The sequence below is a fragment of the Dipodomys merriami genome, unplaced genomic scaffold (assembly GCF_024711535.1).
Source record: "Dipodomys merriami isolate MVZ:Mamm:240054 unplaced genomic scaffold, mDipMer1.0.p SCAF_490, whole genome shotgun sequence".
Classification (NCBI taxonomy): domain Eukaryota; kingdom Metazoa; phylum Chordata; class Mammalia; order Rodentia; family Heteromyidae; genus Dipodomys; species Dipodomys merriami.
The window spans coordinates 695,240-710,584 of NW_027206058.1; the positions used below are offsets into that span (position 1 = coordinate 695,240).

Here is a 15,345-nt window from a genome sequence, read left to right on the forward strand (position 1 = left end):
AATTTGACTTTGCATTTGATCTGTTGAGGTATAGTGATGCCTGATGAACTGCATATATATATATATATATATATATATATATATATATATACATATATATACATATACATATATATAAATAATGTTAATAATGTGATATTTTGACATATATTTGTTTAATTTTACAATTGAGGAAGTAAATACATATCACTTACAAAACTTTTCATGCTGGAAGTGGCACAGTAGCTCAAGTGGTAGAGTGCTCGCCTTGAGCAGAAGAGGTGAGGGACAGCGCCCAGGCCCAGAGTTCAAGCCCCACGACCGACAAAAAAAAAAAAAAAAAGAAAAAAAAAACTTTTCATGCACTTTCGTATTGTTTTATTTTACAATTGAGGAAGCAAATGTACATCATTTACAAAATTGCTTTCATGTACTTTGGTATTGCTTTGTTGTGAACTTCCTAAATGCCAGGCATGGCAGCACATATTCAAACTCCCATCACTTCTGTGGCTGAGACAAGGCTGGAAAGTTCCAGGCCATCTGGGACTACAGAGCAAAAAGAGAAAAAGAACCTTCCAAAGGTTTTATTACATACTTTTTACACTTAGCCATTATGACCACCATAATGGAACTCCACTTCTTCAATAAGGACTCACAGGATGACTGCTGATGATTGGTATCTTGCCAGGTGCTCATATATGTTTGTGTATCTTCTTTGATAAAGTGTGTTTCCACAGTTTGTATTGAGGAGCTCAGAATATCAGTTCTGTCCACAACTCTGGAACAGCAGAGATGAAGGGATACCTGGCCAATGAACTGAGAAATTACAGAGAGGGAAAGGAAAGAGGGACACCAGGGGACCCAAAGGCTCACCACCAGTTTTTGGTGGTCCTGCTTAACAAACTTTTTATCCAACTTAATATAGGGGTGTGGCTAAAGTTATTTGCACAAATTAGGTCATCAATCTATCTTGTGTTACAACCACTAACATGAGGTATACTTTGTATAAATAGTGACAATTAACTCTCTTACTGTTAGGGAGCAGAAGGGAGGAATACATATTTTAGCCATAAAATATCTTGTCTTATCTCCAAGATCTTACTATTTTAGTGTCCTAACAGCTGTATCTTAAACACACTTAAGGTAGTAACTTATAGCACTATCTTGCCTTGATGATTTGACTTTTCCAGGGTACATATCTCAGCCTTCTGAGTCTTGTTTAAGATGGCTTTCTAATCTTTTATCTCTTTCCAGATCTCACTGCTCAGCTCTAGAATCCCTCACAAGTAATCTTACAGTTGTATATTTTTGGAAAGGATTTTTTTTTCTAGGATAGGCTTCACTTTTTAAACTCTTAAGATTCCCTTTCTCTCCCTGTTCCTGTATCTTCCCCTTTGTGTGTGTGTTTGTGTGTAGGTTGTGACTGTGTGTGTGGGGTGTAGTAATGAGATTTGACTCGAGCCTTGAAGTTTTGGTGTTTACACTCATGCCTGATGCTATACCATGTGAGCCAATGTTCCACTAGGCCTTTGACTGATCAATGGAACATCAATGTCTCATGGATTTGGCTACCCCAGCAACCTGTGAGCCATGATCCTCCAATCTCAGCCTCCTGGGCATTTAAGAATAGGGATGAGCCACTGGTATCCAGATGTATTGCCAAGTGGTTTTTGGTTTTGTATTGTTGTTGTTGTGTTCATCCAAAATCTGTAAGGAAAACAAATCATTTATCATCAGGACTATTCACATAAAATATGCAGTGTTGAAAGATTAATTATGTTTGTCATCCTGTATGATTTTTATCAGTTTACAGATACAGTATGTAATTTGAATTTTTGAATTCTATTGTTGGAAACAGTTGAGTCACATATATAATTTCATTGTTCTTGATTTGGTTTTATAATGTGTTGTTTCAGAACAGAGTGTATTAAGGCTTAATTTTGCACTACTGAAACAAGACTTTTATGATTATTCAATGTCTTGTAAATTATAAGTTAATCATTTCTTGGCATCATGTGTGTGCCCGGTAGTTTCCTGTAGTCTTTCCAAGTGTTTTAGGACACAATGCCAGACACTTTTCTGAAAACATTTGAATTTACTGTTCTGAAAAATATGTAAGATTGTACTTTATAATTCTCCTGGGATTTTCACTGTACTTCTCTGTACTCTCCAGTGATAAATTCATGTGACAGTTATGTTGATTTTCTCCCATGTTACATTCATCATTGCATCTTGGGAATTACTAGTATGCACTCCTGTTCTTCAGTCCATTCACGCCTTGGCCTGTATCCCTCTCACAGCAGAGAGCCATAGATTGGGAATATTTCCTTCGCTGTTTATCTTGGACATCTGTCTTTATTTTCTAGCAATATATTAATTGAATTCACTCTCTAAAGTCTAATAATGCCTTGAAAATACTGTATTTCCATGTTTTTTTCTTGTTATTTGGCTTCAGGGAAGAATTTAGGTCAAGCAGATTGCAAACAAGTCTCAATAAATGTTATTCATTAGATAATGTTAACTTGATGGTCTGACTGCCTGCTTCCTTTTCATTGTTTATTTTTCAATGTAGCCGTTTATTGTAGAAAATATTTCTGTGCCTATTTAATATTAATTCCTACTGTATGCAGTAATTAATTTTATTTCAACATCAACTCACAGTACCCTGTGAATTTCTTCAGGGTATTTTTTTAGGGTACTTCACATTCTTGGATATCTTTTAACCATCAATGCCTCCAATGATAAAGGCATATTGCTTAAATCACCATTTTGATCACAAAAGGAAACCATACTGCAATCTCACTATATGGCAAGCAATTTTCTGGTTTTAAATTATTTTAGATTAAAATTGATGTTGCAAGAATGAACATTCTGTGTATAATTTTATTATATTTTCCTAATTATTTAGTGTTAGTATATGTTCCAATATAGAAGTATAAAGTTAAAGAATTACTATTACTTTGTTTAGATTAAAATTTCTAAAATGTTCAGAGGAAAATTTCTATTTATTCACAATTTTAAGTCAATAGAGTGTCCATTATGACTAATGGAGAGAGTTTAAAATTTTTGTGTTCCTTAAAGGAGTTGCTGGGTAATCAAATCCAGTGATTCATGTGTCAGTCTACTGTGTGCCTATGAGCCTGACGTGGCCTGTTGTTTTATTCTCACTCAATTAGAATAAAGAAAAATTTCAGTAGGAAGAAATTACTTGGTTAGTTTATCCAATATCTCTCATACATACAGAAATAGAATTAACTCTACACTGGCTGAAAATGGTGTTCTTGCATTATTTTTATTAGTAGTTGCTGTTTTTTTATAGCCTCTCCCTTCCCCCTTGAACTCCTGCCTCTATCCTATCCCCTCTCACAAGCTCAACTTGACCCACTTCCATTCAGCCCCTCTTTTGCAACCCTGTCCTGCTACACCTGAAATCCCACCCTCAATTAACCTACACCGTAGTAGCCCTGCTATAAACTTTCAAAGCTCTGTTTGCAACCAGCCTCCTTCCTCAAATCCCTGGTCTGCTACTTGGAAATCCCTCTTCCACTCCATCTACTCTTTTCTCTGCCCCAAAGAAACATATCTCCTCACTCAATACCCAACTTGTTCTACCCAGAACTTCACTTCCATCCGGCTCCTCCCTTGAATCCCCACCCTTATTCTCTGGATGCCCTGCCCCTACCTAACCTAGTCCCTCCAAACCCACCCTTCCCTTTAAGCCTACCCTCAACCAGCCTTCTCCCTCAAGCTCCTTAGAGGCTCCAGGGAACATTTCTCCCCTTTGCCCTTCCCCCACACCATAACTAGCCTACTCCTACAGCCCAGACAACCCTTTCAAAGCCCTTCCCTGAACTACACTCCTCCCATGAAGCCCTGTCCTGCTACATCAAAATCCATCCGCCACCCTATATTTGCCCTTGAAGCCCTGCTTTGTTTTACTAGAAGCTACTGGCACAGACCACCTCATCCTTGGAAAGCCCGAGTACTTCACCAGATACCTCCCTACCTTTCCATCTATTCTCTGTAAGTCCTGCCATTCTCCCCCAATAATCCAACCCTCAGCTGAGCTCCTCATCCAACCCCTAGTTGGGGTTCTCTGTGGAATCCACACTCCACTCCACAGGATACCCTGCATATAATTATCCTAAACCCTTGTAGCCTTACCACCTTCTGAAAGCCCCACCTCCAACTAGCCTCATGGCTCCAAGCCCTGCCCTTCTCCACCAGAAAATCCCACCATCCTTGCTCATTCTGGAAGGCCACATTGTTCCACTGGAAACCATTCCACCAGTTGGCCTCCTTCTGGAAGGCTTACCAGGCTTGACTGGAAGCACCTGTCCATCCCTATCCCCTTCTTTGAAGGTTTGTCTTGCCCTACTGGAAACCCTGCCCACAATAGGCTTACTCCTTAGATATCCTGCCTCCTAACACTGAAGTCCCCACTCAATCTTACTCCATCTCTCCAAGTCTTGGCTGGCCTCACCGAAATCCCCACCCTAACTAGTCCTTTGGATCCTCAACGCCCTGTCCTGACAAGGCTCATTCGTCCATTGCTGCCCCCTCCTGCTCTGCCAGAAATCCTTCCATCTTACCACATGCCAGAAAGTATGGGGTTTTCCACCAGAAATGCTGTCCTTTACTAGCCCAGTCCTTCATAACACTTCTTCCCTCTCAGAGCCACGCCCCTCAATAAGCCTCTCCCCGTCAGCCCAGCCTTCCTCCACCAGAAAGCCTGCATTCCATCAGCCTCTTCCCTCAAATTTCCCACCCTGCTCTACGGGAAATCCCATTTTACATATCCCATGCAGGCCCACAGCGTTCCACCAGTAACCCCTCCTCTAAGTAAACTCTGTGAGAGCTTGAGGGTCCGGGAAGTCCTGCCCCATGCTGATTCCATCTTCATGCACGCCAGGCCACTTGGGGGAGAGGGGTCAAAGGGTGGCTTGGGGGACAGGCCACCAGATGTAGCAACAGCGGTTTCTGGGGAGGGGATGGAAAGAAGGAGATGCCACAAGAGACACATGAGAAGAGACATGGCTCCTGGACCAGAGCTGTGCCCAGCTCTCCTCAGGCTTGAGGAGAATCTGGGATGGCCCGAGGAGGCTGGATCAAGGAGATATCTGGGAAATCCCAGGCTGTCAGAGAAGGCTGGAGGAAGTCCGGTCAGGCAGGGAGACCTGGGGAAGCCCTAGACGGCTGAGAGGACTGCACAGAGTTGAGAGGCCTGTGAGGAGCAGGGAGGCCTGCAGAGAGCTGAGAGGCCTGTGAAATGCGGAGAGGACTACAGAGAGCCCAGAGGTTTGTGAAGAGGTGGAGAGGCCTGTGGAGAGGCAGAGAGGCTTGCAAAGTGGCCAATGGAGAGTGGAGAGGCAAGGCTTGCAAGGAGGAGGAAAAAGGAAAACAACTTGCCCCCTGGAGGTTGCAGTTGCTCCTAATTCTAGTAACCTAGGGCAGGGTTGCAGACACATTAGTAAAACACCTTTGACATCTTTAACTGTGCTTATGTGTATTTTCTCGCTCACAGGTCATTACATCTCCTCGCTTGCAGCCCCATTCTTCTCTTAGCTGGGAATGAAAACAACATCTTCCCTGGTAATCCTGCCGTTTTCCTCTGAACATGGCTATCTCTGAGCCTCCTTCCTAAAGCCTTGTCCTGTTCCACTGGAAACCCCGCCCTACAAACCCAATACTTCCTACCTCCTTCCAAATGTCTCAAAGCCCTACCCAGACTGGCCTCCACTCTCAAAACCCTGCCCTGCTCTACCACAGAGGCTGTGGCAAAGCAAGCTCCTTCCTGGAAAACTCAAGAGGGGTTGACTGGAAACCCCACACCACCTCAACCACGAAGGTCTTACCTAGTAACTGTTTTATTTCAAATGTGATTTTAAGTTGGTATACAATTCATATTACTCAACACGATAAAACAGTTTTACAAAAAGGGAACATCCAACTGTGATAGCTATTAGATGCCTTAGTCTAGTTTGGGGTTATGGTACTAGACAGATACATATTGTGTGAAGGAATTATCTTATATTGTAAAGATTTCTTTGCAGGTATTATTAATGTTTCATAAGTGATCATTTTATTTCTAGAAAATTTATGCACATTTGTGCCCATTAACTTTAAGAATATTAGTTATTTTGGTTGAGGAAAGAGTATTAGAGTGCAAAATCTGACTTTCACCTCATCTGTTTAATGAATAATTTCAGAGTTCCATTCCATACTATGTACTGGAGTTTTAATAACAGAAGTTCTCTAAATTCCAGAATGAACTTTCAGATTCTTCCTTCCACTAAGGTTCCCTTTGGGAAAAAATGAATTGGGATTATACAGCTAAAATGTTAGAAATAAAAAAGTATAATTATATAATTATATAGTTATATAATTATAACAGGTGAAGAACCACCCAATGTGTCTTTCATTTTCTAACAAAAGGAACTTAAGGATATTTAACTATAGACCTTCTGAAGGTTAAAATACAAAAATATAAGATATGCCCTGTGTATTTCTGAAAACAAAACCAAAACAAGGAAAGACAATAATGAAGCAGAAGGGAATTAGGAACGTTGTATGTGTGATATATAACTGGAGACTGTAAGAAATACAATGAATCAGGTAAAAATACCTTTGGTCAGAATGTCTGTTTCATTGTAAATCTTACTTTTGTTAACCTCTGACTGAATATTTGTTTCAGCAGTGATATGCCCAGGAGCTGTGTGGTTAGGCAGTTTCATCATTGCAAGATCATCAGAATGATGTTCTCCCACACACTTTACCATACCTCCTAGATATGCAATACTGTTGGTCCAACACTTTAAGCCAGTCCTGTGTTTTATCAAAGTATGTATGTTATTGGTTTATTTAGGCTTTATTTTTGTTTATTTAGATGTCCTCTGGTCCAGGAGGAGGCATCAATAACAGTTTGTTAGTGGTGAACACATGTATGTATCCTTGGCTGAAATCTGCTCTTGTTTTATCTAGGCTGCTCCTAGAAATAAATAATGACAATTATATCTAACATGGTATAGTGTCACTATTAACATCTATCACATGCTGACTATATGTTTTTTATATTTCTTTTTACCACTCTCTCTCTCTTTCTCCCTTCTTACTTCTTTCTTCCTTCCTTCCTTATCTCCTTTACTTCCTTCCTTCTTTTTTCTTTCTTTCTTTCTTCCTTCCTTCTTTCCTTCCTTATCTCCTTCACTTCTTTCCTTCTTTTTTCTTTCTTTTTTTCTTTCTTTCTTTCTTTCTTTCTTTCTTTCTTTCTTTCTTTCTTTCTTTCTTTCTCTCTCTCTCTCTTCTTTCTTTCTTTCTTTCTTTCTTTCTTTCTTTCTTTCTTTCTTTCTTTCTTTCTTTCTTTCTTTCTTTCTTCCTTTCTCTTTTAATTTTAATTTAGATATGTTGTTTGTTAGACAGATATTCTACAAATAAGGACACATCAACAATCTTTTTTATTTACTGACTTTGCTCATACATTATCAGTTTTGTTGATGGCAAAACAGAGACTAGGCTAAGCTCATTCTTACCTTGGTCTGCCAATTAGCTGGGATCACAGAATGCATTTCAACCTGCCTGGCTTTAGGGAGATATGGAAATCTTATTACCTCCCTTCCCAGACTGATTCTGAATTGTGATCCTCTCAAATTTTACTTCTTCAGTTAACTATGTGACCTTCAATAGCCTGCCCTCTCTATAGGTGATCCAAATGAATGGTTAAAGGTAATAATAGTCTCTTTGTGCCAGTCTTGGGGGTTGAACTCTGGGTCTAGTCAATGTCTCTATGATCTTTTGGCTTGACACTTGATCCACAGTGACACTTCAGGTGTTTTTCTGTGATTAATTTTGGAGATAAGAGTCACACAGTCTTTCCTGCCCTTGCAGGCTTTGAACCATGATCCTGGGGTCTCTGCACCCTAAGTAACTCGGATAACAGGGGCAAACCACAGTTGCATGCCTGCAATTTGAGTTTAATCACTGGCATAAATATTAAATGTAGGGTAAGATTGAAAATATAATTACAATAGTCAAATATTTTAGAAAGTAATTTTGTTTCTCATTAGTAGCTCATCTTTACCAGAACTAAGGGATTATTTTTCTGTTTGTCATCTTGTATGTCATTTGGAAAATTAAACTTCATGTCTTCAAAGTGGGATAAAGGATTATGAATGGCCTTATGTACCAGCTCACATCTATGATCACTATCAGAAATCAGAGATCAAGAGTATCACACTTTGGACATAATCTGGACAAAAGCTTACAAGTCCCAATCTGCACAAATAAGTAAAGCATGGTGACTCATGCCATTAATCTCAGCAACACAAGAGACATAGGTAGGAGTATCATGGTCCATGCATTGTCCACACAACAAAGAGATTTTAAGATAACCTAAAAGCACAAAAGGCAAGAGGTACCAAAAGATTAGAGTTATAAACAATAAATACATGTAAAATTAAATGCATATTTAAAATCATTAATTTTAATTGGAAATTTGATTTCATACCTATTTCTCCACCATTTTTGTTATTTATGGGCCTGAATTCTAGGCCTAGGTGCTGTCCCTCAGCCCTTCAGCTCAAAGCACCTGCTCTACCACTCGAGCCACAGCGCCATTTTCTTTTTTTTTTTCTGCTAATGTGCTGCTAAGGAATCGAACCCAGGGCTTCATGAATGCAAGGCAAGTGCTCCACCACTGAACCACCTTACCAGACCCTATTTCTACACCTTTTATGTCTTCATTAGTTTGCCTTTCTGCTCTTGATTTCACTTCCACATATGATTACTCGATTCCTGGTGTTTATTTTATTGGACTATAAGTTAGTTTTCCTAATAAATTATATAATTTAATTTCTAATATGAATCTATCATATTTCACTCCTTACAATTATGTGCCCCAAGTTTACCCAATTGTCTATTGTATATTTATAGATTAATTCTGTCTTCCTCAGGTGAGAGAAAACACACATTCTTAGTTTCTTTTGGCTTAACTTAATCTAGTTTTCACCAGGTCTTACCATTTCTTAAAATGATGCAATATCATCCTTTCTAATAGATAAGTAAAATTCCATTTTGTATATATTCCACCTTATCCTGGTTTATTTTTCAACTGAGTGAAAATGTCTAAATGTCATTTCTTGTATTTGGTGTGATCCATCTCTCAATGTAGCATTTAAATTTGCATAACTTTTGTCTTTTTGTGTTTCCATGTGTTTAATGTTTTGCTTTTTATTCTTTATGCCATTTCTGGCATTTGCATTAAGGGACTTGCACTCTCCTTTGACATTTTGCACTCAAAGCTGGCATTCTACTACTTGAGCCAAAGTTCCGTTTCTGGATTATTGCTGGTAAATTGGAGATGAGAGTCTTATGAACTTTCTGTCCAGCCTTGCTTCACACATCAGTTCTCAGATATGCATTCAGAATATCTAGGATTATACACAAATGTCAGCCTCACCAGGGAGATTCTCTGTGTTTTACGTTATTCCTGTTATCTTACTGATATTAAGTAAATGGCAGCAACTTGTTATTATTTCCTTAATATTGTGCATGCAATCTATTCTATAACAAAAACTGCCTTTATTCATTCCTTGGCCTGATGGCTTACATTTTTATATATGTCATTATATAAACCATTAGTTCAATATGATACATAAATCTGCTTTTTTTCTGTCTGTTGTGGGTCTCTCTCATGGACTTTCCTGCTTGGACTGGCTTTGAATTGCGGTCCTCAAATCACAGCCTCCAATATTATAGGTGTAAGCCACCAGTGCCTGGCTTAGAAGGACTTCTTTTTTTTTTTTTTTTTTTTTTTTTACTCTCATTTTGCTTTCTTTTTTTTTTTTTAATTTAATTTTATTTTATTTGAGAACATACTGTACAGAGGGGTTACAATTACATGGGCAGGATAATGCATACATTTCTTACCAAGCATTGCATCCTCCTCCTTTGTTTACCCTTCACCTCCCTTCCCAGCCTCCCCCCTCCCCCCCACCCAATCATACCCCCCTTCCCCCCCACACCGACATTTTAAAGCTTGCTTTGACATGACATTTTATAGTTCTCCTTGTTGCAACAGGTCCACCTGAATCCTTAAACGACTTGTTTGTCCGCCTCTCCTCCACATGTGATACTGACATCAAATAAAGTGAAAGCGGGGGTTACACTGTGGGGGAGGGACATACAAAGCAACAAAGAAATAATCTTATAAATGCGTTAGAAACACATGCATGAAAGAAACGAAAACATTAAAATACATATTTAAGGGTTCATTTTCCTAACATCACATTATCTGACCTTTTCCGCTTGACTCATACCTATACTAGATATTGCAAATAAGGGAAACCATGGGACCTATGCTTCTTTGGGCCTGGCTTACTTCACTTAATATAATTTTTTCCAAACCTTTCCATTTCCTAACAAATGGGGAAATGTCATTCTTTCTGATGGAGGCATAGAATTCCATTGTGTATATATACCACATTTTCGTGATCCATTTATCTACTGAGGGGCTTCTGGGTTGGTTCCATATCTTAGCTATGGTAAATAATGCTGCAATAAACATAGTTGTGCTGGTAGCGTTAGTGTGGTCTTGTTTGTATACATTTGGGTAAATGCCCAAAAGTGGGATTGCTGGATCATAGGGGAGATCTATGTGAAGTCTTTTGAGGAACCTCCATACTGCTTTCCAAAGTGGTTGAACAAGATTACATTCCCACCAACAATGAAGTAAGGTTCCTTTCTATCCACATCCCCTCCAGCATCTGTTGTTGTTAGAGTTCTTGATTTTTGCTGTTCTAACTGGAGTGAGGTGATATCTCAATGTTTTGATTTGTATTTCTTTTATGGCTAGGGATGTTGAACATTTCTTCATGTGTCTATTGGCCATCCTTCCTTCTTCTTCAGAGAAGCTTCTCTTTAAGTCTTTCGCCCACTTATTTATTGGGCAGTTGTTTCTTTGAGGATTTGTTGTTGGGTGGTTTAATTTTTTGAGTTCCAAGTATATTTTAGATATGAGACCCTTGTCTGTTGTATGGCTAGTAAAGATCTTCTCCCAATCGGTGGGCTTTCTATTGATCTTGCTAGCTATGTCATTTGCCCTGCAGAAGCTCTGCAACCTTATGCAATCCCATTTGTCCAACCTTTCTTTGATTTGTTGTGTTTCCGGGTCTCTATTCAGAAAATTTCGGCCTGAGCCAAGTAGACCTAGGGTTTCTCCTATTCCATCCTGTAATGTTTTCAGAGTGTCTGCTTTGAGTTCAAGGTCTTTGATCCATTTGGAGTTGATTCTGGTGCAGGGTGATATATAAGGATCTAGCCTTAGTTTTCTGCATGTAGTTAACCAATTTTGCCAGCACCATTTACTGAAGAGGCTGTCTTTCTTCCATTCTATTGTTTTAGCTTCAGAAGGACTTCTTAAGAACTAAAAAGAACATGAAGGCCTATGAAGAGTGATTTTCTTTATTGAAATTCCAGGGTCTGAATGTCCCCAGACTTTTGCGTTCAGCTGTTTGTGAGTGTCCAGACCCCACACTGGTCACACATTAGTCAGACAGATGTGTGGAAAATGAGCCAAAGAAACTGGGCCTCCCTTTCCATAGCTCTTTTGAGATATAGTGGTCATTTTGCCTCTGTCATGAGAGTCTCATTAAGTCTGGTTCTTCAGATAAGCTGTATGTATATTTCATTTTCAACATGGTTTCTACTGAGTACCACTGCTGCATTGGTTCACTCCATGTCTCTCCATATTCTTTCCCAATCGACAGATCTCTTGGAACCATCTCTTCACTGTGATGGTAATTATGTACTGAAAGTGTGGATTCTTTCGCTGAAGTTGATTACGATGAGATTTGTTACTTTTTATTTGTTCTGAATATTTCAATTTGAGTTTCCCAAATGTTTGTTGATAGATTTCTAAAACCTTTGTTCAAAATAGCTTTCTTTTTTTAAAATTTTATTTTATTTTATTTGAGAACATACTGTACAGAGGGGTTACAATTACATGGGCAGGATAATGCATACATTTCTTACCAAGCATTGCAGCCTCCTCCTTTGTTTACCCTTCACCTCCCTTCCCAGCCACCCCCCTCCCCCCCACACAATCATACCCCCCTCCCTCCCCCACACCGACATTGTAAAGCTGGTTTTGACATGACATTTTGTACTTCTCATTGTTGCAACAGGTCCACCTGAATCCTTAAACGACTTGTTTGTCCCCATCTCCTCCACATGTTATACTGACATCAAATAAAGTGAAAGCGGGGGTTACATTGTGGGGGAGGGACATACAAAGCAACAAAGAAATAATCTTATAAATGCGATAGAAACACATGCATGAAAGAAACTAAAACATTAAAATACATATTTAAGGGTTCATTTTCCTAACATCACATTATCTGACCTTTTCCGCTTGACTCATACCCTATACTAGATATTGAAAATAAGGGAAACCATGGGACCTATGTTTCTTTGGGCCTGACTTAGTTCACTTAATATAATTTTTTCCAAACCCTTCCATTACCTAACAAATGGGGAAATGTCATTCTTTCTGATGGAGGCATAGAATTCCATTGTGTATATATACCACATTTTCGTGATCCATTCATCTACTGAGGGGCATCTGGGTTGGTTCCATATCTTAGCTATGGTAAATAATGCTGCAATAAACATAGTTGTGCTGGTAGCATTTTTCGCAGCCCCCAAGAAGGTGGATAACATGGCAGGAACTCCCAAATACCTCTCAGTCCTATCTCTTAAGGTTAACGGACTGAACTCTCCAATTAAGCGACATAGACTGTCTAGTTGGATTAAAAAACAAGACCCTTCTATCTGCTGCCTGCAGGAGTCACATCTTGCCCATAAAAACAAACACATTTTCAATGTTAAAGGCTGGAACAAATCTACCAAGCAAACGGCCTTCATAAACAGGCGGGAGTTGCAATCCTAATATCAGATAAAATAGACTTCAAATTAAAATTCGTGAGAAGAGATAAAGAAGGTCAAAATAGCTTCAAAGGACATGACCCTGTGCTCATTTCCAATCTGTATTGTATAAACTTTTTTGTCACAAGTCACAGTTTAATCTCCAGCTTTATGACTTGCTTACAAACAAATTATGAGAAAATTTTAAACAAATGCATAAGTAAAGTTGGCCAGGAACTAGTGGCTCACTCCTGTAATCCTAGCTACTGAGGAGGTGGAGATCTGAGGACCGCGGTTCAAAGCCAGCCCAGGCAGGAAAGGCCATGAGACATATATCTCCAATAAACCACCAGAAAATTGGAAGTGGCACAGTGGCTCAAGTGGTAGAGCACTAGCCTTTAGATGAAGAGTGGAGGGACAGTGCCCAGGCCCAGAGTTCAAGCCTCATGACAGACAAAAAAGAAAGAGGAGGAGGGCTGGGAAGGTAGCTCAGTGGTAGAGTGGTATCCTTGCATGCATGAGGCCCTGGTTTCAATTTCTCTGCACCACATAAGCAGAAAAAACCAGAAGTGGCACTGTGCCTCAAGTGGTAGGGTGCTAGCCTTGAGTTGAAGAGCTGAGGGACAGCACCCAGGCCCAGAGTTCAGGCCCCATGAGCGCCAAAAAAAAAAAGTAGATAGTTGTCTCACCCCCAAGTTAAATCATTACTTACCTTCAATGATAATAAGCTTATCTTGTTTCATTTATAATATACCTCACCTACTCTTCTCCCTCCTTCCCAGTATTATTTTAGAGAAAGTATATGACCATTTTATTCATTAATACTTCAAAATATAGATGTAAAACAATATTACCAAGTGTTGTTTCTCCAGTTTTTTTTATTGCTCAGTTTTTAGATACTGTCATGTTACTCAGACTAAGTAGTGGAGTAGAAGGGTGCTTTAAGTATTTACAAGTACTCTGTTAGCAAATGGAATATTGTCCCAATTCTTTGCATTCACCAGGTAGCTGATTGACTAATTTTTACTTCATCCTACACAAAAAAGTAGAGGGCATATGGCTTCTTGAATAACACTAGTGACTATTAATAGATCAACGCTGTGTCATTTGTTTTTATCATCCCTTCAGAAAGCTATGGTGAAGGTTTTTGTTTTCCTTCTTATTCTAATGAATTGAACTTCACTAATATTTTACCTGACTAAGCCATTCTTTGTCCAGCATCCTTATGTTCATGTGACCCACGTCCCTGTCTCCCTTACTGTCTTTGTCATGTTGGGTCTTCTTTTTTTTTTTTGTCTTTGGTTGGTCGAGGGTCCTGAACTCTGGGCCTGCGCACTGTCCCTCAGCTCTTCAGCTCAAGGCTAGTGCTCTACCACTTGAGCCACACCCATTTCTGGCTTTTTCTCTGTATTGGTGATGAGGAATTGAACCCATGGCCTCATGCATACAAGGGAAGCACTCTACTACCACTTAGCCACCTTCCCAGCCTTCCTGTTGGGTCTTCTTGAACCCTCCAACAAATGCCTTGCACAGCATTAACTATTTGGTACATTTATTTTAAAACAGTAAGTTTCTTCAAAATTAACTCCATAACCCTGTCTGGAGGCCTGAATCCTATGTTTGAAAGCATAGTCTGTAAATCTACATTATAAAGGGAAATCTTTAACATTGTTTAAGCAACAGAAAGCTCACAAAAAATTCTCTATCCCTGCCTTTGTCTCTTCATCTGATAGTGCATATCTTTTAGAAGTCAGCTTCTTCAACTGTTGGGTCAAACCTTCCAGAAGGAAAACTTGCAGATATTACTTTTGGGCATAATCTAAACTTATCTGCCAGTTTTGTTTAAGTAGTAGGTTCTTCCCTCTCCTGATACTGGACAAGGGTTTAGTTCACTGCCACAAAGTGGTCTGCTGAATCTGCTCTTCTCATACTTGGGACAAGTATGTGATGTTATTTCATGGTACCATATGTCTGTGGAGTGTCATGAAGTAAATTTTCTAAATGTCCTTTTCCTGGCTTTCTAGAAGAATATCACTGAGAAAGATCATAAGCAGTCCCTGCAGCTCACATTCCATTCACTGTGCACATATTTTAGGTAAGTTTGATTCTCCTCGATTATTGAATAATTCTAACCTCTGTAGTTATTTTTCTTTAATTAGTCCTTCCTTCTGTGCTTTTGGAGTAGTGCTTCTTCTACCCAGAATTTAGAGAGTTTCTCGAGTTCCTACTAGGCATGAGAATGACTAAAATAGTGATAGACTGATACTCTTCTCAAGACCTAATCCAAGGCCCTTATAAGACAAGGTAGTATTGAACCCAGTGAAAACTTCTTCAGACCTTCAGTCTCTAATTAAATATCAAAGACAAAAACTAAAACCAAAAGAGTTTGGGGTCCTCAGTCTTCCATTACAACAACTGAAAATGCAGAGTAGTAATGTGTAGAAAGAA

General features: G+C 39.2%; 1 long non-coding RNA gene across 1 annotated transcript in view; it reads right to left on the reverse strand.

The window, feature by feature from the left end:
* Positions 1–1,637: 1,637 nt before the first annotated feature.
* LOC138809323 (uncharacterized) overlaps positions 1,638–15,345 on the reverse strand; it is a 100,620-nt gene continuing 86,912 nt past the window's right edge. The window contains exon 5 of the long non-coding RNA XR_011366807.1: positions 1,638–1,686. This is a non-coding gene — a long non-coding RNA (uncharacterized lncRNA). The remainder of the gene's footprint in view (positions 1,687–15,345) is intronic.